General features: G+C 42.3%; 1 long non-coding RNA gene across 6 annotated transcripts in view; it reads left to right on the top strand.

The window, feature by feature from the left end:
- Window positions 1–14198: 14198 nt before the first annotated feature.
- LOC110255513 (uncharacterized) overlaps window positions 14199–22527 on the top strand; it is a 468258-nt gene continuing 459929 nt past the window's right edge. For all 6 annotated transcript variants that reach the window (XR_014816299.1, XR_002335936.2, XR_014816302.1 and 3 more), the window contains exons 1-2: window positions 14199–14527; window positions 15740–15858. This is a non-coding gene — a long non-coding RNA (uncharacterized LOC110255513). The remainder of the gene's footprint in view (window positions 14528–15739; window positions 15859–22527) is intronic.

Here is a 22527-nt window from a genome sequence, read left to right as displayed (position 1 = left end):
ATGGCATGTTTCCAGCTCTCCATAACAGTTTCCTCATCATCTGGTGCCTAATCACCAAACCGTGGTCACATATTTTAGACTTGCATGATAGCAGTACTTTGCTTCTGATAACAATTTCTTTGTTGCCCAGCTATTGCTGTAATAATGCTGCACAATAAACTACGCTGAAACGCATTGCTTATAATAACAAGCACTTATGCTCACATCCACAGGTCTGCCACATGATTGTTACCCAGTTCAGCCAGTGACCCTCTTTTAGGTTGCATGTGGACTGGGGAAGGCTCCAGGCTAAGTCAGGGGCTCAGATCCTTTCCATATGTGTTTGCTTTCAGCTTAGGCTGTAAAGGGGCAGCAGCAAGACGGGGATAAGCTCTTCTTAGAGTGTTATCACTGGAGCACTATCCCAGTTGAACCACACACATAGTTAAATCTTCTGTTTGCATCCTACCCACTAATATTCTGTTGGACAAAGCAAATTCCATTGCTAAACCTAACATTAGTGAAACAGGGAAATATACATTGTCCATAGTGGGAAGGGGAAGGTATGAATTTTTTTGCTGAATGATAATTCAAATAATCACATTGGGATTAACTTCTTTCAAGATATTGGTGTTGGGAGTTCCTGTTGTGGTTAACGAACCTAACTTGGATCCATGAGGATGCAGGTTCAGTCCCTGACCTCACTCAGTGGGTCAAGGATCCATTGTTGTCATGAGCTGTGGTGTAGGTCGCAGACATGGCTTGGATCTGGTGTTGCTGTGGCTGTAGCATAGGCTGGTGACTGTAGCTGCAATTCAACCTCTAGCCTGGGAAACTCCATATGCTGCAAGTGTAGCCCTAAGGAGACAAAAAAAAAAAAAAAAAAAAAGATATTGGTGTCAAAAAGAGGACAGAAATGGATATTTATCAAATGGCTTACTCAAGGCATCTGGTTTTTCAATTTATTCCTCACAACAGCTCTATGACCAAGTTTTGACTAACGGGATGCAAGTGATGTGTACACTTCTGGATTGAATTTTTGAAAGAAATGGGCTCCTTTCCATCTCCTGGTGCTTGGGATGTGTCAGTGGGGGATGATCCCCAAAATGGAAGCCACTTGTGATGACAGCCTGCTTTCCCAATTCTGGACTCTTACGTGAAAGAGAAACTTTGATCTTCTTTAAGTTACATAAAAAACTTTATTACAGCAGCTTATACTGTAGATAATACTTTTAGGCTGTTATACAATAGGGGAAAATGTCTTGTTTAAGTCACTGAATTTTGGGGTGTCTTTGGTAAAGGAATTCATTTCCTAACAAATAAAGGTTGTAATACCACTCTTCATGGTTGTTGAAGGGATTGAGTGAGATAAAGTGGAGAAAACCTGGAACCTAGACTTTCTAAAAAATGGCACATATAATGATAATGATATACTATATACATAATGTAACTGATATAAATGCACACATCTAATATAATGTAAAATTATAATTAATATAACAATAATTATTATAGTAACTACTGATCAAGAACTGGCCACAGTGCAGATTATCTAACCTCTACCAAACTGTAAATCTTAGTACCCTGGGGCGCTCCTTTTTATTCTGCCTCCATCCCCTTCAGTGTGGTAGTTACTTCTGTCATCTTCTTCACCTGTGGGCCACTTAGATTTCAACTAGTTTGTCTATAAGTTTTCCTGAGAATCATGAAGAGTTTGAAATGTTTAAGTGGGAGAAATCAGGTCTGGGGTGAGCTATGCTCAGTGTGGTTGGGATTTTTTCACCGGTTTCCAAAACAAAATAGCAGAAGTATTGTGTACTTTGTCCCCTCGGCCCCATATGGTCTCAATTTTTAAAATAGAGCTCAATCCCTGCCAGACCCTCTCAAACGCATGGAGGTGGTTCAAGGAAAATTCATCACCATTTCTGGAAAAACAGCCTTACATTTAATAGCCTATGGACAGAAGATCAATAATAGTCTCTATGCATAGGAAGAATAGTATATTTTCATTATATATTCAGGGTTTATGGAGAAGTGTCATGAGACTGGCAAAAAGAGTGGCTCTCGTGCCTCCAAGAAAATCTCTCCTTTGTTCCTGCAGTAAGTGTTTATTGAGCATTCTCACAAGCCAGGCGCTTCGCTGGGGATACAAAAATGAATGAGATGTGTTTTATACCTACAAAGAGCTTACTATCTTGTAGTTTTAGGAAGGCAATATATGTCATGCTTAGGAGAATAGACTCTGGGCTGGTTGGGTTCAATCCCTGGCCTTGAAGCTCAGTAGCCTCATGACCTTGAGCAATTTACCTAACTGCTTTGTACCTCGCTTCCTTCTTCTGTCAGATGGAGATAATAATGTTAATGTACTTCTTAGGATGGTTTAAGTATTAAGTAAGTTAATACAGGTAAAATGCTTAGAACACTGCCCAGCACAAACCAAGTACCTGTCCTCTATTGGCCATTATCCATTAGTCTGTATCTTGTCTGCTTTGCTCACAGCTGTATCTTTAGCATCTAGTCTAGGGCCTGGAACCAGTAAGCATTTAATAAATATTTTCTTCTAAACTCATAGATATTCAATAAATATTTGTTGAATAAGTAGATGATTATATATAAGGCATTAAATCTTTTTGTTCCTTACAGACCCTCCACTCTCCAAAAGTGGGGTTTTACTGAGCAGTTACTATGCTCCAGACTCCATGTTAATTGATTTCATTTAATCCTCCACAAGTTTTATGAGTTAGGTATCATGAACACATTTTATATATAGGGAAACTGAGGCCCAGAGAGATTAAAGCAACTGGCCTGAGGTCACACGGGTGCTAGTTGACAGAGTCAAGATTTGAACACAGCACTTTCTTGCTCAGGTGCTTGTGCTTTTGAACCCTTGCCCTTTCCTTCCTCCTGACGTCCCATAGATGGCTAAGTTGATGGCTCCATTGTTGCTCTTATGCGCACCAATCTGTGTTTCCTTGCACAGGTGCCATCTGCAGCATACAAAGAGAGCTGGGCATTATGGGAAAAGCAAACACAGAACCCTGCGTCTGGTGTCTTGGCTGCATGTGCTCCTCACATGGCTTACCAGCTGAGAAGCAGAGATCGAGCTTTGGCTCTGAGAGCTCAACGGCTCATTGCCTTGGCTGCTCCTGTCTTCCTTCATGTTCAGGAAACGGAAGATGCAGTTGAACTTGGAGCTAATGGGTCTGTTCCATTCATTATTTACCCAGGACAGTGCTTTATCACAGGAGCTCCTAAGTATTTGACAAAAAAGCCATCTCATTAGTGCCTGGGAGGTTATAGGGTGGGCAGATGGTTGCTGTTTTCTTCTTTTCCTGGACAGAAACACAAATGTCTCAGAGAGTAGAGTAGAAACTTAAATTCTAGGGACTTTAGCAGGCAAGCCAGATAATCCTTCTCTCTGTTTCCTTCTTTACCTTTTGTTAAATGTAAAATAAAGTGCTTTCTAGCCTCTTTCTGTCAAGTTGGTATTTACATGCAGTCTAGTCCTAAGAGAGCAGCTGTTCTAGATGTACCTTGATATACATCCATAACTTAGTAGCTGCTCCCAGCCCTGTGTGAGTCGATGGGGTGGGGGTGGGGATGGGACCTGCAGATGATGAGCACCTTTAATCATTGACAGTGGTGTCTATAGGTAACAAGATGTCATAGAGTGTCAGAAAACTCTAGTTAATTGAATCTAGGTCTTTCATCTCCAGGAACCAGGGGCTGGAAGCATCGTGACTTGATTATTTAATAATCTCCTCATGTTGGACAGAAATAATAACAACCACAACAATAGTAACTCCTGTGATAATAGCAGATCATGTTTACTGTGTGCTTCTGCATGCTCACAGTGAGCTAAGTGCTTGGCATGCACTATCTAATTTTGTCATCAGAACAATCTTCCGAGGTTTTCATGTAAGAAAAATTAAGCACCTGCTATATGCTCTTCATTGTTCTAAGCATTTGGGATAGATCAGTGAGCAAAACAGCAGGGAAGAATAAACAATAGATGTAACAAATGGGTTATCTGGTATCCTAGAAGGTGAGGAGTGCTATGCAAAAAGAAAAAAAAAATAAAGCAAGGAAGAGGATATTTGGAGTAAGCAGAGGGATAATTTGCAATAGGTGGGTCATGCAGGAGATGACCTTGAATCAAAGACTTGACAGAGGTGGGGGCGAGTGGTGTAGAGAACTGGAGGAGAGGGCAAAAGTGGGAGGTGTGAGTGGACTGACTAGTTTTAAGAGCAGGGGAGGAGGTGGCACAGTGGGGAGTGAGTTGGGGGAGGGGAGCAGGAGATGATGCTAGAGAGGTTATGGAGAGTGTGGATAGCGTGGGAATGTAACGAGGATCCCTCAGAGGTTTTTGAGCAAAGAATAAGATCTGACTCTGGCTGCTGTGGTGAATGATGAGTTTGTCATTCCTTATTATAGCCGAGGAAACTGGGATTTAGGTGAGGTCACCTTGGGTGCCCAAGGTGACAGAGCTGGAAAGTGCAAGAGCAGCACAGACTCCAGGTCTACCTGAATGCACGCTCCAAGCCTTTAATCACTGCACTATATTAGCTACATAAGTGTGCAAATCTACCTTTTACCACAAACAGATGATTTTAATTTGCTCCTCGTAAATCTCTTCCCTTGGCTGCACCAGCCCCTTCTCTCCCTGCCCAACCAGGCTAGGGCAAGGTAATTTTTTGTTCAGTCTTGTAAAAAGCTTAAATTTCTTGCTGTCAATGCATCCCCTCATGTGGTTGTTGATTTGCAGATTCATTTCATACTCAGAGGGAACATTTGGAGGTTCCGTCTCTCTGTGTTACCCCACTAAGCGAGCGGAGAGTGTGTGCTGATCTCGTTTCAGTCCATAGCCACTTGGAGACCAGCAGAACAATTTCAGGCGTTGGACACCGTTAACATCCTCTTCAGCGGCCTGGGGAGTTGATGGCAGAGGGATCATAGCCACTCAGTGGGAAATCGGGGCTTATTTCATTCCTTTTTCTGGAACGAGCACTTCTGTCTCAGTAGGGGCCCCTTTAATGAATCAATTAAGGAGGGTATTATTATTGGAAGCTGTTTTCAGCCCAATTAAAACCTTGCGACATGTCAGTGGCAATAATAAAAGTGAGTTAAATCTCAATTTTTCTTTATTAGGGTGTTTATTAGAAGATTGAAATGTTCATTAGGTGAAGTAAAGTGACACATCCATCTTCTGCTCATCAGAAGCCTATGGAAGCTGGATTGCACTTAGGGTTAATGTGGTGGCCTTTTTTATATCTAGAGACCGGTTCTAACTCTGCTTGTGTCAAAGGTAAAGATAAAGTTGTCAGGTTCATGACTCAAGTAAGGGAATTTTCTTTTGCCCAGTGTGAACTTGGAAAAGTTGACTTTGCTTATTTAGGAATAAGATGATAGGTCAATATTTACTACATTGATGAGCCAAGTATAAGGGTTGGGGAGGGCAGACCACTCATGCCAGAATCTGTGATTACCCCAAGGGACCAAAAACCGCAGCGTTTGTTAAGTTGTATAGTTTTTGCCCATAAAAATTTTCAAATACATAGAAAGGCATAACGAGCAAAGTATTAACACCTGTATAGCCCTCCAGCCTTGTCAAATCTTCATGTTTCCCTTATATTTACTTCCAAATTTTTTGGTTAAAAGTTTATGGATTTAGTTGAAGTGTCTTGTGTAGTCCTTTCTGACCCCTTTACCTGCCTCTGCTCTGTTCCCAAGAGTTAACTACCTTCCTGAATGTGGTATTTGTCATCCTTTGCAGGTTTCGATACCATGACTCTATGCGTGTATTTATAAGGATACAAACTATCATTTTGTTTACTCTCAAACTTTGTCTAAATTTTTAGCATATAGTGCACATCTTTCTGTAGCTTGCTTTTATTAACGTAATATTTTGTTTTTGAGATTTATCCATGTTGCGGCATACAGATTTAGTTTATTTTCTTTGTCGTATGTGTATTTACCTCAAACAATTTATCCATTCTCCTGTTGATGATCTTTCAAGACATTTCCACTTTTTCCTGATTACAAATAATGCTGCAGTGAACATCACTGTATGTCTTCTTGCTCATGCCTGCAAGAATTGCTCTAGGCTAGGGCTTTTCAAACCTAAAAAAGGGAATAGATATATGTTTCCATCACAACTGAGTACATACACGTTTGCCTACTCATGCGCACACACACCACAAATGAAATTTTGTGAGACAGTATATTCATATTCATGAAGCACTATGATACTTACTTTGATATCTATTCTGTTTTGTCCTGTTCTAACTTTTCCTATTCTATTTCTTCCATTTTTTTTTTCTTTTTAGGCTGCACCTGTGACACATGAAGGTTCCCAGGCTGGGGTCAAATCGGAGGTGCAGCCACTGGCTTACACCACAGCCACAGCATAGCTGGATCCAAGCCGAGTCTGTGACCTACACCATAGCTCATGGCAACACCTGATCCTTAACCCACTGAGCAAGGCCAGGGGTTTAACCTGCATCCTCACTGATACTAGTCGGGTTCTTAATCTGCTGAGCCATAACGGGAACTCCCTCATTTTTATTTCTTGCATTCCATGTTTTCCTTCTGTATTCACTTTTCTTTTTGCTGACATTCATCCTTTTGTGTATCCATTGGTGAGGATATATAGGTAACACATTCTTTGTCTTTTTGTGACTAAAAGTTGCCTTTATTTTGTCCTCACTCCATTTTAACGTGTCTATAATTTTAGGTTGTTATTTATTTTCCTCAGCCTTTAAAGACACACCACCACCACCATCAATTATCTTCTTTGCGGATGGTGAGTAGTGTGCTGTCCTTTTAAATGTCATTCTTTTGTGGGCAATCTGGCTTTTCTCTCTAGTAGATCTGCAGTATTTTTCTCTCTTTTCTCCCTGATGTGCTGCAGGTTTACTAGTGTCAGACATGGATTTATCTTTATTTTTCCTGCTCAGTGGTCAGAGGGTAGTCTTAATTTAATAATGCTTATATTTTTAATTTTAGAAAATTCTTAGTTCATTTATCTTCTGAAATAGCGCTAGTACTCTCTCACTCTATTCTGTTTCTTAACTGCTTTTTAATTTATATTTTTGTGTTCTCTGTAATATTTTCTGAGTAAATTTTTTCCGTATAAAAATTTTTTCAATATATAAATCACCTCTATTTTTTTTTTAAGGCCACGCCCGAGGCACATGGAGGTTCCCAGGCTAGGGGTCAAATCGGAGCTACAGCTGCCAGCCTATACCACAGCCACAGCAATGCCAGAACCATGTCTGCCACCTACACCACAGCTCATGGCAATGCCAGATCCTTAACCCACTGAGTGAGGTCAGGGATGGAACCCGCATCCTCATGAATACTAGTTGGGTTCTGAGCCATGACAGGAACTCCTATGAATCACCTCTTTGATTCTAGGGCTTTTCCTATTATTTGAGCCTTAAATTCATTCTGGGGTTTATCTTACTATTTGAGATCTAAATTCAGTAACATCTAATTTATAAGATTTCCCCTCCAGATTTATTGAGGTATAATTTATAAATAAAAATTATATATATTTAAGGTGTACATGATGATTTGGTATATCTGTACATTGTAAGATGAAATGATTATCACAATCAAGCTAACTGGGATGTTTCATTTCTTTTTGTTTTCTGTGGTCTCACAAATACTTTCTCTTGTTAAATGGAAGTTGCGACTTTATTAGTCTCTTTGAGTTTTGGAAACATAGCATTCTAAAATCTTTGTCAGGCTTTTTCATAAAATTAATTTAATATGGAATGAATTTATGTTCCAGTGGGTGATTCTGTTGACTACTTTTCTTTGTGTTAAATTTCTTCATGTATTTTGAAATTTTAGTTTTCTGGCTGTATATTGATGGATTCATCTCTCTCTCTCTGTCTTTCCTTTCTCCCTCTCTCCCTATCCCCCCCATCCCTTTCTTCCTTTACTCTTTACCCATCTTCCATGTCCAGTGGTTTTATCATTTATTCCACTGTGCTTCTGCCACTCCAGGTTTAAACCACCAGGAACGCTTGTTCTGAAACGACATTGGTGATAGCACAGGTCTATTCACTATGCCGTAAGCTACTGAGTCCAATTTTTTCCTTCCTTTCTTTCTTTCTTTCTTACTTTCTTTGAGCCACGGTGTGACATATAGAAATTCCCAGGCTAGAGGTCAAATAGGAGCTGCAGCTGCCGGCCTATGCCACAGCCACAGCAAAGCAGGATCCGAGTCAAGTCTGCAAACTCCACCACAGCTCATAGCAACGCCAGATACTTAACCCCCTGAGGGAGGTCTGGGATCGAATCCCATCTGCATGGATCCCAGTCGGGTTCATGACCGCTGAGCCACATCGGGAACTCCACTTGTCATTTTGTATTTCTATTCGACTTCTGGTTCACAGAGTCTTTATCTTGTTGAGCCTGTTTCTGCCTTTTTACTTATTTTCATGTTTGTTTTTTCCCTGTCATTGCCAAGCTGTTTGGAGCAGAGACTACGTTACAAAGTATAAACTCCATGTGCACGCTTGCCCAGGAATGATTGGTTTTTCCTTTGATGTTTTTTCTCTGTTTCCTGTTTTCCTAAGTTAATTTTTCAGATGAGCTTCCAATAACCTTTCCTTCTCTCATCAAATCTAAGAACTAGATTCATTTGCACATTAGTTTTTTGTTTGTCACCACAGTAAATCTACTTATTATCCATTACCACACATAGTTACATTGTTTTTTTCTTCTGGTGAGAACTTTACTCCGGTAGCAACTTTCAAATACATGGTACAACATTATTAACTATAGTCACCATGGTGCACGGTATGTACCTCCTCGGGACTTATTTTATAGCTGAAAATTTGTACTTTTTCATCACATCCACCCCTGATTTGATCTCTATATCTACAAGCTCATTTTGTTTGCTTGCTTGTTTTTTAGAGTCCACATATAAGTGTAATCATATATTTGTCTTTTCTCTGGCTCGCTTATTTCACCCAGCCCAGGAACCTCAAAATCCATCCAAATTATCACAAATGCCAAGATTTCATTCTTCCTACTGTTTGAGCATCTTTTCATGTGTCTGTTGGCCATCAGTATGTTTTCTTTGGAGGGAATCCTATTTAAGATTTCTCCCAATTTTTTGATTAGATTGTTTTTTTTTGTTTTTTGATATTGAATTGTATGAGATATTTAATATAATTTCTTTTTGATTATCGTGCTTTGTAATATAGTTTGAAATCAGAAAGTATAATGCCTCTGGTTTTGCTTTTCTTTTTTCAAGATGGTTTTGCCTATTCAGGGTCTTTTGCGGGTCCATATAAATTTTAGGATTACAATGAATTCTTAATATTTTAATCTCATGCTCATTCTTCTTTGTGGAACTCTGATGAGGCCTATGCCACTTCTGAAGGGTCTGGCCTGAGAGCTTCAGGGTTCCCTTGACTCATCTAGTTTGGATTAGACAAGTGAGGTTTGACATGGGTCTGACTTTCTGGGATAACCATTAGATGGCTGTGAGATCTTGGGTAAATTAAATGAATTCTTTCCCTTAGTTTTCTCGTCTGTGAAATGGAGATACTAACCAAAGTGGTCTCGAGAGTTAGAGGTGAGGATTAAATAAGATAATGCCTATGAAGTACTTAGTTCAGTTTCTTGACATGATAAGCATTCACTAAAAGTAAATGATTATTATCATAACTATTACATTTCAAGAGAATCCTGGATATAATCCATCAGGATGGAAAGGTTGCTGGAGAATTATTCTGAATGAAAGCCAGGGGACAGTAAGGGGCTATTGTGAGGGCACTGATTGGAGTTAGGGAAATTTAGGACAGAGATTACAAAATAATAAAAGAATATCCTCTGATGCATTTGTCTAAATCCACTACAGCTTTTAATAACTTCCTTAATGTGAATGGCTCCGTCATATTCCAAATGCAGCTTAATAGGAAAAAAGATGACATTCTAGTTCTATTGGCCCAAAGTCTGAAGCTTCAATCCAAACGCAGCTGTTCTGGGAAAGAGCACTGTTCTGGGAAAGGAGATCTGGGTTTGATTTTGGCTCTACTTCCTTGGATTAGTCATGCCACTTCTTTAAGCTTCAGTTTCCTTATCTGTAAAATGTAAATGGTAACTGTGCTTCTTAGGGCTGTGTTGAGGATGAAATGAGATAATGTGTGACTGCACGATACCTAACAGGTGCTCAGTGATTTTTATTTATTTTTTTATACAAAGAGGAAAATCCAAGGGGTTTGGTGATAAATGCCAAAAACATTGACTCCTTGGTTCTCAAGGATAAACCACATGCCCTAAGCCCTAGCACCCTGACTGCAAATCTTTAGAATATCTACCTCTGAACATGCCAAACCGTGATGCATCCCAGAAAGTCATCTTTCTTTGAGCAGTATCTGTCATTCAGATGTAAACTAAGGCTCCCCAACATTTGCTGCAAAGCTTCTTTACAAGCTGACATTGCTCCTCTGTTGCTTCTTGCCTGCAGAAATCTTGAAGGTAGGGGAAATGGAGGGGAGCTAGACTTCAGGTAGTTACACAAATGTGAGTGGAGATTGGAATTATGGTTTTCTCCAGATATATTCCCAGGAGTGGGATTGCTGGATCATATGATCATATTGAAGTTCTGTATTTAATTTTCTGAGGACTCTCCATACTGTTTTCCACAGTGGTTTCACCAGTTTACATTCCCACTAACAGTGTAAGAGGGTTCTCCTTTTGTTCTGCACCCTCTCCAGTATTTGCTGTTTGTAGACCTTTTGATGGCCATTCTAGCTGGTGTAAGTAAGATGGTCCCTCATACTAGTTTTGACTTGCATTTCTTTAATAATTACCAATGTTTTCATGTGTTTTTTGGCCATCCGTATATTTTTTTTTGGAGAAATGTCTATTGACAAAGGAATGGATAAAGATGTGGTACATATATAAAATGAAATAGTACTCAGCCACTTTAGAGTATAAAATAATGTCATTTACAGCAATACGGATGGACCTGGAGCTTATCACACTAAGTGAAGTAAGGAAGTGAAAGACAAACATCATATGGTGTCACTTATATGTGGAATCTAAAAAAAGGTACAAATGAACTTATTTGCAGAAAACGAACAGACTCACAGACTTGAAAACACACTCATGGTTACCAAAGGGGACAGGTGAGTGGGGAGGGATGCACTGGGGGTTTGGGATTGGCATATGCTCACTGAGGTATACGGAATGACTGGCCAATAGGCACCTGCTATATAGCACAGAAAACTCTACCCAATATTCTGTGATGATCTATGTGGGAAAAGAATCTTAGAATTGGTGTATGTATAACTGAATCACTTTATTGTGCAGCAGAAATTATCACAACCTTGTAAATCAATTATACTTCAATAAAGCTTTAAAAAGTGAAAAAAGATATTGTTCCTTATAGGATTCTTTTCCATCCCCCCCCATACTCTCTTTACCTTAGACTTCCCCCTAGCTTTCTCTTTCAAGGCTCCTCTTTCATTCCCTTTGTGTTGAAGAAGTCCTCCAGTTTTGGGGAGAAGGCTAGATTCTCATCAGTACCTCATAAGGGGACCCTTTTATAGCCAGTGAATAGGGAGAATGTCAAGTTCTTTTTTTTTTTTTTCTTTTTTTAGGGCCACACCCACGGCATATGGAGGTTCCCAGGCTAGGGGTCCAATTGGAGCTGTAGCTGCCAGATTATGCCACAGCCACAGCAATGTAGAATCTGAGCTGCATCTGTGACCTACACCACAGCTTACATCAATGCCATATCCTTAACCCACTGAACAAGGCCAGGGATCCAACCTGCATCCTCACGGATGCTTGTCAGATTTGTTAATGGCTGAGCCATGTTGGGAACTCCTGAGTGTCAAGTTCTTATTCAAATCATTTTTCCCTCTCTTCCTTTCCTCCTGCAGTGTTCTCACTGCAGCAACCTGTCTGGTGTTATGTCCAAAGTGAGTTCTGTGAACCTGATTCAACTCTAACCCTAGTCCTAAACTTTCCTGTAGAATAGTCAACATAACTTTCCGTAAGCATAAAAGGGACATATAACACTTTTAGCAGGGATGCTAGGAAGGGACATCAACATACTTCAAAGTTTGGGTACCCTTTTGAATGAGAGTGATTGCACATTACTGTAGAAATGAAGGCATTCACATCTATGCATGCAAGAGATAAATTATCAAATATAATTAGTTCCCCAGGAGTTCCCATTGTGGCTCAGTGGTTAAAGAACCTGACTAGTATCCATGAGGATGTGGTTTTGATCCCTGGCCTTGCTCAGTGGGTTAAGGATCCAGTGTTGCCTCAAGCTGTGGTATAGGTGGCAGACGCTGCTTGGATCCCATGTTGCTGTGGTTGTGGTGTAGGCTGGCAGCTGTAGCTCTGATTCAATCCCTAGCCTGGACACCTCCATAGGTCCCGGGAGTGGCCCTAAAAAGACAAAAGGAAAAAAAAAATTAGTTCCCCAAATTGGCTGTGCAGCAGAATATTCTGGAGAACTTGTTTTACCCTCAGATTCTTGGTCCCTACCTCAGAATTACTGAGTGAGAATTTCTGGGGATAAGAGCTGGAAATCTGGATTTTTAACATGGAGGCATTGAGCAGGGCACAGGTGATTCTGATGCAGGCTATGAAATACTGGACCGGATGACCCTAACATCTGTCCTAGTGTTTATACGGAGTTGGGAATCTCATAGAATCTTAGATTTTGGTTAACATTTTTGTCAAAGGAGGATGAATTGGTTCGAGTCATATCTTGACGTCTCTCTGAAAAAGGTCTTAATTCTCTAATTCATTAAAAACCTCCTCCAAACCTATCCACCCAAAGCTAAGCAAATCAGGAGTAGAACTGGACTCTCCAGCAGAATAGGACTCAGGGTAAGGAAATGGATGATGAATTTATTTCACACATTAAAGCAGCTGTCCTCAACTTGGCTGAATATTAGAAAGATTCTCCAGAGCAATTAAGTCAGAATTGCTAGGGTGGCGCCCAGGTGTTGGTATTTTTAAAGAGAACCCCCAGGTGATTCTGATGTGTAACTATGGTGAGAACCACCGCATTAGAGAAAGAAGGTGCTCTCAGGGGACAGGAGAGCAAGGCAGGTTGTTAGAGCAACACAAGTGATTCTCCCTGGCTCAGAATAGCAACTCCTTTCTCATTTAAACAATCAAGCTGGGTGAGTTTATTCTCAGGAAACTTTGAGACTAGAAAGGGACCCAGAGAAAAAGAGTGAAACAGAACCTGATTTCCACTTTAATTTGGAAAAAAGCGAGAAAGGCTGGAGGAGCTCTTTCTAATGTCCTAAAATGTATCCATGTCTCTATTCCCACCAATCACGCTCTAAATTACCAAGTGAATGACTCAGAGTTAAGCCTAAACAAAATAGAACAATATTTGTAATAACCATACTCTGGAGCTCTTTTGCTGAGGCTAACCTGTGAAGCCAGCTGACTGCAGGGACTCTTTTTTTTTTGCTGCAGAAAGCTTTATTGTTTCATTGTTTCCTTATGTTTCACAGCTTGGGAGTGTGCTGGGGTGTTTGAAAAACTGCCTATTGACTGCAGGGAGAGGCTCAGGCTGAAGCCCTGACACCACGGTGATGCAGAGGTCCCCATCCCCCACCCCCCAAAGGCTGCTGGACTCCGGATGTTCTAGTTGTGCTTGAGAGTGGACCTTCCTTGGAAGAGATGTTTGCTCAGCCCAGCCTGGGGGCCGCCAGCCTTCTGATGTTACTGGGGTGGTTGCCACTGTCTGATTCTAGGAAGTGGTTCTGATACCAACACAAGTCTGGGTGCTGGACACACAGTGAGGCCAAAGAAACTGAAACTATCTCAACTCAGAGTTGAGATAGAGACAGGCTTATTGCAGGGCCATGCAAGAAGAATGGGTGCTTGTGCCCCCCAAGCCCCAAGTTCCCCGAAGGGTTTTAGCAAAGCCTTTTTAAAAACCAGGTGAGGGCAGGTCTTCCAAGCGTGTGAGATCCCTGCACAGTTCTCTGATTGGCTGATGGGGAAATAACAGGGTGGTTAACACGCCCAATCCTTAGGTGCCAGTAGGTCTGGGGGCTGACAGGCTCTTGATCATCAAGTAGTTAATTCCCTCCATTTGGAGGTGGTTTTTAGCATTTGAAAAACTCGGGAAATATGTGTGAGCTACTATCATCTGCGTGCAGGAGGGAGGAGCTACAGCAGTGATATAGGGGAGGAGTCTGGCCTGGGAAGACCTAGTAGGGTCCTGCTTGGCTGCAATTCTCCAGGAAGTCAGAGAGCAGGTGGTCTGCGTTGCCAAAACTCAGAGGGTGCGGACCCCAAAGGGCCTGATGCAGGATCTTTTCCAGGGCCACTGTGGCTTCTTTAGTGTCCAAGGCTTTATTCCATTCATCTTGGGGTGGATTCTGTAGGTCTCAGTAAAGGGAGTAACCTCTGCACTTGTCTGACATCTTCAAGAGATGCTGGCCGCCCTCAAGCTTCTCCTCGGCCAGCTCGCAGAAGAGGTGGCCCAAGCCTTCGGGAACCCCACTGTGGTGGTTGAAAGGAGGTCCGGAGCGAAGTAAGTGGAGGAGGCCCTCATATGCAGGTTGACCTGGTGGCTGCTGTTGACGTGGGAGCTTGTGTTTGGTTGGTCATAAGAAGCTCACCACAAAACAAGTGTTGGCTGGTTCTGGAGGCAGAGGTTGGTTGAGAATGTGGTTCTGGAGGTTGTGATTAGAAAGGAGGTTCCTGGGTGGTCAGAGGCTAGAAGAAGGGGAGTCCTTGGGTCTGTTCCATCCAACCCTGTTGAAGCAAGGGACAAATCTTGCAGCCGGGCCAGCTTCCTGCCTTTATCCTTATTTTTTGGGGAAAGAAATAAGGAAATTGAGCAAAGCGTAGGAGGCAGGGCTAAAAGTAGCATTGGGATTTGTTGAAATAAATTTCTAGGCGCATGCTGGAACCGCTCCAGCCTGGGGTAGGATAAAGACAACTTTTTTTTGTCCCTGAAAATACTCCTCCTGAACGGAAACACAGTGTATCCAGTCAGCTTAGCCCCCCAGCGCTAAGCACATGCTGGGCCCTCTGCTCACAAGGTTGATGATATGCCCCCAGCCAATCAGCTATTTTCTATGTCTTTCTTCCTTTCCCCCTCTTTCATTTTGGTCTTTTAGGATGTATCTTTCTTCCTTGTTCTTTATCCTACAAAGTTTCTTACCTTCTGCCCCATCTTGCCGTTCTCTGAACGGAGACTCTCTACTTCCTCAAGTGTTGGAGTTTGTATTAGCTAAATTGCTTTGTTTTTTTAAGAAAAATTTTATTGGAGTATATTTGACTTATAGTGTTGTTAGTTTCAGGTGTACAGCAACGTGAATCCTTTGTACATATACATATATCTATTCCTTTTCAGAGTCTTTTCCCATATCGGTCACTGTAAATTAGTAGATTTTTCTGTGCTGTACAGTAGGTCCTTGTTAGTCACTCATTTCACATAGAGAAGTATGTATATGTCCTAGATTTTTTTTTTTTTTTCCTTTTTAGGGCCACACCTGCGGGACATGGAAGTTTTCAGGCTAGGGGTCGAATTGGAGCTGCAGCTGTCGGCCTAAGTCACAGAGCAACGCCAGATCTAAGCCCCATCTGTGAGCTATGCTGCACTTTGTAGCAACATCAGTTCCTTAATCTACTGAGCTAGGAACCCACATCCTCATGGATACTAGTTGGGTTCTTAACCCCTTGCGCCACAACAGGAACTCCTCTAATTTTTTTTTTTTACGTAATTTTTTTGAAACAGTTTTTGCTGCTTAGGAGTGGGACTCGAAGCTAACTGCTAGTGGCTTGATGACAAACGCACAGCTGAGGCGGCCCTGAGCCCTTGGAATTCACTGTTCTCAGCGTTACCATGGGTCTTGGGTAAGTCACACTTGGATGTGAGCTCTACTTAGTGTGTGCAGCTCTCCGATCCTAACATATTTTATTGATTGATTTATTGCCACAGCTGTGGCAGTGCCAGATCCTTTAACCTGTTGCATGACAGTGGAACTTCCAACCAAATTAAGAAAGACTTATTTTATTCCTGGTTCTGGGGCCTTGGAAAGGTTCAGCATAGTTATATGGGAAGTCTACATGGGTGACAGCTGTTAGGGAGCTTTGCAAACCCTTGAGGTAAGTTAAACTGCTGGGGACTTGGGAAAATAAAAAAATTCAGACTGTTTTGACCATCTATCTGAAGAGTCACAAGTGCAACTATTAAAAGCCATCAGAGTGTTTGCCATCATAAAGCAATCTGCTAGTGAGAGGAGTAAGAGACCTCTTGCTAATGGGACTCTTAGAAACCAAAGATGCAAACACTTTTGATCTTTTGACAACTTCCCCAGATGAAATTTCTTTTCTGAAATCATTGAGGTATTATTGACCTAATAATATTTACATTTGTTTCCGGTGTATAACATAATGATTCAGTATTTGTATATAGTGTGAAATGGTCACCATATTGATTCTAGTAACATCTGTCACCACACATAGTTGAAAGTTTTTTCTTGTGATGATAATGTCTAAGATTTACTCTGAGCAACTTCCAAATATGTGATACATGATTATTTTTTTTTTTTATCATTGTTTAGTAAAAGTTGCTTTTTTTTTTTTTTAAATTTTATTTTCCCACTGTACAGCAAGGGGGTCAGGTTATCCTTACATGTATACATTACAATTACAGTTTTTCCCCCACCATTTCTTCTGTTGCAACATGAGTATCTAGACATAGTTCTCAATGCTATTCAGCGGGATCTCCTTGTAAATCTATTCTAAGTTGTGTCTGATAAGCCAAAGCTCCCGATCCCTCCCACTCCCTCCCCCTCCCATCAGGCAGCCACAAGTCTCTTCTCCAAGTCCATGATTTTCTTTTCTGAGGAGATGTTCATTTGTGCTGGATATTAGATTCCAGTTATAAGTGATATCATATGGTATTTGTCTTTGTCTTTCTGGCTCATTTCACTCAGTATGAGAGTCTCTAGTTCCATCCATGTTGCTGCAAATGGCATGATGTCATCCTTTTTTATGGCTGAGTAGTATTCCATCGTGTATATATACCACATCTTCCGAATCCAATCCTCTGTCGATGGACATTTGGATTGTTTCCATGTCCTGGCTATTGTGAATAGTGCTGCAATGAACATGCGGGTGCATGTGTCTCTTTTAAGTAGAGCTTTGTCCGGATAGATGCCCAAGAGTGGGATTGCAGGGTCATATGGAAGGTCTATGTATAGATTTCTAAGGTATCTCCAAACTGTTCTCCATAGTGGCTGTACCAGTTTACATTCCCACCAACAGTGCAGGAGGGTTCCCTTTTCTCCACAGCCCCTCCAGCACTTGTTATTTGTGGATTTATTAATGATGGCCATTCTGACTGGTGTGAGGTGGTATCTCATGGTAGTTTTGATTTGCATTTCTCTTACAATCAGCGATGTGGAGCATTTTTTCATGTGTTTGTTGGCCATCTGTATATCTTCTTTGGAGAAATGTCTATTCAGGTCTTTTGCCCAATGATTATTAACTGTAGTCACCATGCAGTGAATTACATCCGTGTGACTTTATTTCTTAACTGGAAGTTTGTCTTTTTGATTCCTTTGAGCCATTTCTTTCTCCCACCCCCACCTTTGGCAGTTAACAATCTGTGTATCTATGATCTTGAGTTTTTTTTGTTTTTGTTTATTTTTAGATTTCACATGTAAGTGACATCATACATTTGTCTTTCTCTGACTTTATTTTACTTAGTATGATGCCCCCGAGGTCCATCCCTACTGTTGCAAGTGGCAATATTTTACTTTTTCATGGCAAAATAATATTCCACCATGTACGTATATGCCACATTTTATTTACCTATTCATCTACTTAGATTGTTTCCATATCTTGGCTCTTGTAAAATGATGCTGTAGTGAACCTGGGGTACAGATAGCTTTTTGAGTTAGTTTTCATTTTCTTTTGAGTAAATAACCCAGAAATGGAATTGTTGAATTATATGGTAGTTTTCCCCAAAAATACATAGGCATTATAAAGTATATGTATTATAAGCATATATATCTCAAAATATGTAAAATATATATGGTAGTTTTCTCAAAAAATAGACTTGTTTTCAAATTTGTAGTTTGAGAAACCTCCATGCTGTTTTGCATAGTGGTTGCATCCATTTAGATTCCCAGAAATAACACCGAAGTTGCCTTTTTGCCTCATCCTCACCAACAGCTGTTACTTCTTTTTGTTAATAGCCATTCAGGCAGGCATGAGGAGATAGCTCATTGAGGCTTTGATTTGCATTTCTCTGGTGATTTGTGAGGTTATCCCTGATGGTCAGCTGTAAGTCTTTTTTGGAAAAGTAGCAATTCAGACCCTCTGCCCCCTTTTAAAATCAGATTGCTTTGCTATTGAATTATGAGTTCTTGATATATTTTGCATGTTAAGCCCTTAGCTGATATGATTTGCAAATATTTTTGCCAATACTTTCTCCCACTCAGTAGGTTGCCTTTTCAGTTTGAGTTCATTTTTGTGTATGGCATAAGATCATGGTTCAGTTTCCCTCTTGCATGTGGCTGAGTTCTCTGCTTCTACTTCTAAGGAAATTCTCCATTGATTCCAACTTCACTTGCCCATTGAAGCTGCTAATCCTATATCTTGACGAGAAAGCAGAAAGCAATGTCTACCACCCCTCTTGGCCCAGCCCAAGCCTCAACTTCCAGGACTGTACAATCCTCAAAGAGAGTAGCAGCACCAGAAGACAACTTGGAGGGAGGTGTCGGCAGCACCTCCTCTCCATTAACTGTGTCTCAGCTGCAGCAGAGGACAAGTAGCTTTGAAACGAGTCTCTGCTTAGTGTCTCCCTCATGCCCCCTACCATATAGATGGTCTGGTACTTGTACTGTCTCTCCCACTCCATCTTCTCTTTCACGGACTCAACTATACAAAGCCTACAAAATGCAATTTTGTCCTTAGTAAATGCTGCCTGCTGTTGTGTTAGGTTTTCTCCCTGAAACGGATGCACGTGGAGGGGAGGGGACTCGCTCTCACCACTTTTGTCTCCAGCCCAAAGCCCAGTGTGCTGGGTGAGCCACCATGCCGGCTGGTAGAATGGACTTGCCACCAGGGCCCCGACGGCTTCACCTCTCCCTGCCACCTCTTGCTTCTGCTCTGTGGCAGCAGCCTGCTGGCAAAATGCTCCCTTCTCGTAATGCTGTCTTGACCCAAGATGGAAGGGAGAGGTTTGACCGGAGGAACCTGAAGACCTAGCTGAGGGGAAAACGTGATCAAGAAAACAGTCATGACGAGATGAGTCACTGTCACACAACATTGCATTGCAATGACATGAGGTCTCCTGATGGGGGTCCAGATTGGGGGCAAGCTGGCCCTTTAAAGGCCATGAGAGGCCAATTGGAAAGGCCCAGAAGCATAGAAGGTTTGAAACCAAACCATCCCCCACCCATGCACATGCACGCACGCGCACACACACACACACACACACTCACACACACATTGGACTTCCCTGAGTACATCTCAGAAGAAAGGCTGCATTAGCAGGTTTGGAGAGGGAGCAAAGATGCTAATGAAGCGTGAACTGGCTGCTTTCCGCAGAGCCTTCTGGGCACCACGCCACCAGCTCGCTTTCTTTCCTACCCATTTATTTATTTATATTCTTAATTAATGGAAATTTCAACTCCCATTAGATCAGGAGGAGTCAGTAATAAACAGCCGGAGCATTAGGCAGGCAGCTCTACTGGGGAAGGGCAGAGGCTTCTCTTTCTGCTCCCAAATTGCGGTCACATGGCTGGCCTGGACTTGGGGATAAAAAGTGCATATGCTGGCTGTGCGTATGTGAGCCAGGACCCAGTGTTGATGGGGCACTGACCTCCATGATATCTATGAATTTCTTTTTCTTTAAGTATTGTTGAGACTCCCCCTATTTAGCTGTGTTGGAATAAGGCAGCCCAAGTTTGAATCCTACCTGGCTGTGGCACCTTGGAGAAATTATCTTTTCTGTGCCTCCTTGTTCTCTCTTAAAGAAAGTGATAGTATCTATTTCAGAGGGTAGTTGTGGGTCTTAACTGAAGGTGTGTGAAGCGTTTGGCATAGTACCTGGTTTGAAGTGAGCAATCGCTGGGCCTGTGCTCCTCTCAGCATCATCTGGAGTCCACAGTTGCACATATCAATGCTACTCCTCCTTCAGGTGCAAGTGGAAGCTCCTTCCAAGAGAGGGCCAATGAGTACCCTCTTTCAGGAATATCCTCGATTTCTGCTCTGGGTTCTGGCGTCTGATTTGGGGATGGCATTGTGAGTTGGGTTAGGTGAGGCTTTTGACCTATAGTCTTGAATCTCGGGTTTATTGTCATCACTTACAAAGCTTGAAAACCTCTGCATGGGTAGACTTGGGCACAGCCAAAAAGCCATTGATAGGTTGGGACATGGTGCAGTCAGAGAGCTAGAAGGAATAATTGATGTCTTAGAGCAAGAGGAAAGCTCCCTAGCTTGGCTTTAATGGAAGGCTTCATAGTGCTCATAGATCCCCAGGCTGAGCCCCATGGGAGTGGGGCTGGGCTGTGCTGGGGGGCAGTGATTGGAGCGTCAATCTGATGTCAGATGTTCTTGTTTTGACTCCTGCTCCACAGCTTAAGGCTGTGGCACCTAGGCCAAAGCTTATGACCTTTCTAAGCCTCAGTTTCCTGCCATGATAAATGAGCATGATAATACCAGTTTTTCTCAGAGTCACTGAGAGGCTGATAAGAAATAACATATGAAGTGACTAGTAGAATGCCTTTTAGCTGTTCTGATCAGATCTGTGTTATTCAACCCTGTGCTTTCCTGTGCTTTCCCTCTCTTTTTAGGGCCACAGCTGTGGCATATGGAGGTTACCAGCCTAGGGGTGGAAGCAGGAGCTGTAAGCTGCCGGACTATACCACAGCCACAGCAACACCAGATCTGAGCCACACCTGCGACCTACACCACAGCTCATGGCAATGCCAGATACTTTAACCCACTGCTTGAGGCTAGGGATTGAACCTGTGTCCTCATGGATGCTAGTCAGATTGGTTTCCGCTGAGCCACACTGGGAACTCCCAACCCTGCATTTTCAACACCCATCACCGTGTCCGCTTATAGTAAGTAGTCAAGAAATGATGGAGTAATGGAGAATGGGAGACTTAGGACAACCTAGTAGCCTTTCATTCTTGCTAGCTCTAATGGAGAGGTTCCATTGGATGGCCTTGAATGCCACTTCCAGATCAAATTACAGGGATTCTGTGCCAGGTTCATAGAGAGTAGTGTACTGTTTCCTGAAAGAAGACAGCGTCTTCCCTCTTTTTTGAAAGATGACATTTTATGTTAATAAAGAACAAAGTAGCCAATGTCCTGGGTCTCATTGGAGTGAAAAAAATTAAACTGCTGTGTTGGAGTTAAATGACTAGCACCTTTTTGGGTAAGAAGGAGCCACTAGTTATCTTGACTGCTGTTGGCTTTCCTCTCTAAAGGCAAGGGGTGAGCAAGACATTAGTTGGTATTAAGAAAGTGCTGGAGCACAACTGGGGAGAAAGCGTTACTCCATCTGATAAATCCATGCTCTCTCTTCACCTTGACTGCCCCATTCACTCTGCGGCTCACCTCATCTCACACAGGACACAGCAGAAATAGAAAAAGTCTCCGGAAGGGCAGAGCAGCTGGATGTGGGGGAAGGGGAGACTTCCACACCGAGAGAGATGAAATATTTCAGTGTGAGAAGAGCAGGGGAAAGGGGTGAGCGCGCTCCGAGGTGGCCGGCATAATGAATGGGAAGCAGCCAGCCAATTGCAGGCTCCCCTGTGCCCTTTGCCCTGTTCGGAGAAGGAGGCAGCACTTGACAAAATTAAAAGGGAGCGAATTTAGAACTGACGAAAGGAAGTGCTCTCCACACAATGTATAATTAACCTATGAAGGAACCTAACCTGCCTGCTATTAACTGAGGCAAGCAGTTGGACTTGGAGACCGTTGGAAGAATAACAGCCCTTCTGGCAGTTACACTGGCTAAGCTGCAATTCTGGAGGTAATTCATCCTCAGCAGCCACCAGACAGGAAGTGATGGCCAGGCTGAGAAAAGGCACCTCCCCTGGGATGCAAAAGAGGGAAGGTGAGAGGCGGCATTTAGACAGAGAGGATATGGGTACTGAAAGAACAATCCAGGGCAGCAGGAGACTTGACTGAGCTCAGATGGCCCCTCGGGGGTGGAGCCCAGGGTCCAGAATCCTCAGCAAGTGCTCTCCTGCTACAGCATATGGTCCCATGAGAATCTCAGGGTCCTGGTGCTGACTCTTTGTTTCTGCCTTACTCTTCACTCCAAACTGTGATCACCCCCAGTTAGTGGGGAGAGTGTGGTTGGAATCCAAACCCAGGAAGTCATCAGGAGAAGGCTGGTTTGGGGAGCCGTAGAGTGTATGTTCATCCTGGGCAGGAATTCTGAATTCTGACCCACTTTTTTGTTTTGGCCTCAATCGAGGCATGTGGAGTTTCCCAGACCAGGGATTGAACCTGTGCTGTAGTTGTGGCAATGCTGTATCTTTAATCTGCTGT

This window comes from Sus scrofa, chromosome 9, assembly GCF_054392235.1.
Source record: "Sus scrofa isolate SSC_HxYL_T2T_F1_AM1 chromosome 9, Sscrofa_HxYL_maternal_Yorkshire_Landrace_v2.0, whole genome shotgun sequence".
NCBI classification, from domain to species: domain Eukaryota; kingdom Metazoa; phylum Chordata; class Mammalia; order Artiodactyla; family Suidae; genus Sus; species Sus scrofa.
This window is presented reverse-complemented; position numbering and strand designations above follow the sequence as displayed.